This window comes from Athene noctua, unplaced genomic scaffold (genome assembly GCF_965140245.1).
Source record: "Athene noctua unplaced genomic scaffold, bAthNoc1.hap1.1 HAP1_HAP1_scaffold_140, whole genome shotgun sequence".
Taxonomy (NCBI): Eukaryota; Metazoa; Chordata; class Aves; order Strigiformes; family Strigidae; genus Athene; species Athene noctua.
Genome location: NW_027437613.1, coordinates 340001 through 342500, shown reverse-complemented (window position 1 = coordinate 342500; position 2500 = coordinate 340001). Strand labels below are relative to the sequence as shown.

General features: G+C 43.9%; 1 pseudogene; it reads left to right on the top strand.

Annotated features, from left to right (window-relative positions):
- LOC141955188 (28S ribosomal RNA) overlaps positions 1 to 2500 on the top strand; it is an 8721-nt pseudogene that overhangs the window by 3982 nt on the left and 2239 nt on the right.

The window sequence follows — 2500 nt, the reverse complement described above, 5'->3', positions numbered from 1 at the left end:
GGTAGAATTAATGAGAAACACCAAAGTATAGCATGTCATGTCCCCAAATGTAAAGGGGCTGTAAATAAGGAGCCAGTGAGTGGCTTTTCATGTGAGGAATGCAATAAAATATTTACAACTAAAATAGGATTAGGACAGCATAAACGTCTGGCCCACCCCATACTTCGTAATCAGGAACGTATCGCGGCATCCCGTCCAAAAGAAAGCTCTGCTAGGGGACTACATAAAAAATGCTGGTCAGAAGAAGAAGTCGCCCTATTAATCAAATTAGACCAACAATACAAGGGGGCCAAAGATATCAATAAACTCATTGCAGAACATATTCCATCTAAAACACCAAAACAAATTAGTGACAAGAGACGAGACCTTCACAAAAAATCTCTAGCGGAAGTAGAAGATGATAGCCAAGACTGGGTACAACATCTGGAAACAGCTGGAGAGACTGATGAACACCCTGTTGCAGAAGGTATAAGAACTCAGTATGAGAGAACAGTTTCAAGATGGATAACATCACAAAAGCTGCCCATTCTCCATGACATATTCAGGAAGGTGCTCGATAGTGATGACAATGCGGCCGACCTAATTGAAGATTCATTTGAGACCTGCTTCTCATCTCGCCTCGACCTATCTCAAGAAACGAAGGCCACCCAAGAGAAGAAGCACCAGGTGACCCGAAAAGCCCACCCTGAAAAAACATCAACGGAGTGGATGAAGAAGAGAGCCAGGAAAAGGGGACAGTTCCTGAGGTTCCAGCGCCTATTCCAAATGGACAGAAGGAAGCTGGCCAGTATTATACTGGATGATGTGGAGTCCTTGAGATGCAACATCCCTCTGGCAGAACTACACAAGACCTTCCAAACGAGATGGGAAACAACAGGATCATTTCAGGGTCTAGGTGGCTTCTTCTCGAGGGGCAGATCAGACAACACCGCCTTCGAACTCATGATCACAAGCAAGGAGATCAAGAAAAACATCAAAGAGATGAGCAAGCATGCAGCCCCAGGGCCGGACGGATTAGATCTGAGGCACCTCGTGGGGATGGATCCGGATCACACACAGCTGATGGAACTATTCAACCTGTGGCTGTTATCAGGCGCCATTCCAGACGTCATCAAGGAATGTAGAACTGTATTAATATCTAAATCAGCCTTACAGGAGCGTCAGACCGACATCAACAACTGGCGACCAATTACTATCGGATCGATAGTCCTGAGGCTGTTCTCTAGGATCCTGACAGCGAGAATAACAAAAGCATGCCCGATCAATCCGAGACAGAGGGGATTTATAAGATCATCAGGATGTTCTGAAAACCTGAAGCTCCTGAAGCTACTGATAAGACATGCTAAGACAGAACGACGGCCCCTGGGAGTGGTATTTGTCGACATTGCCAAAGCCTTCGACACCGTCAGCCACGCCCACATAATAGAAGTTTTGAAACAGAAAGGGGTTGATAATCACATCATCAACCTCATCTCTAACATGTACAAGAATACCAAAACATATATTGATACGAAGAAGGAGCAGTCAGAGCCTATTAGGATTCAGATCGGTGTTAAACAGGGTGATCCGATGTCTCCGATCCTATTTAACCTAGCTATAGATCCTCTCTTGTGTAAACTTGAAGAGGAAGGTCTTGGTTATCAGCACTACACGAAGCAAATAACAACTATGGCATTTGCCGATGATTTAGTATTACTAAGTAGTTCTTGGGAGGGGATGCAAAAGAACCTGGACATTGTTAGAATATTCTGTGATCTGACAGGTCTCAAAACGCAAGGGGAAAAATGTCACGGCTTTTACATCAAGCCGACAAAAGACTCATATACCATCAATGACTGTCCCCCATGGACTATCAAAGGCATTCCCCTCAACATGATACACCCAAACAACACCGAGAAATACCTCGGACTATACATTGACCCCTGGATAGGTATAACCAAACCAAAATTACTTGACAAAATGACAGATTGGCTTCAGAGAATAGAAAGGTCCCCATTAAAACCATTCCAAAAGATTGATATTCTTAGAATTTACACTATCCCAAGAATTATTTACCTGGCAGACCATTCAGATACCAAACCTACATACTTGGAGTCATTAGACCTAACAATTAGGAACACAGTTAAAAGATGGTTACACCTTCCCCTAAGTACAGCTGATGCCGTGCTTTACTCCAGCACCAAAGATGGGGGATTAGGTCTAACTCGCCTCGTCGGCCTAATCCCCAGTGTACAAGCAAGAAGAATTCATAGAATAGCACAGTCCTCCGATGAGACCATCCGGGAAATAGTAACGAGAACATTGAGAAAGAGTTTAAAAACCTCTGGATTTCAGCAGGTGGAGATAAGGAAAAGGTCCCTTCCGTGTGGGACCCTGGGACAGTTATGATTGTTACCAAAGGAATAATACGTAAAGAGGACTCAGAATGGGAGAGACCCACCCCAAGAAGAGTCTTTCCAAAACCTTGCAATTGGCGTAATCAGGAATTTAAAAATTGGAT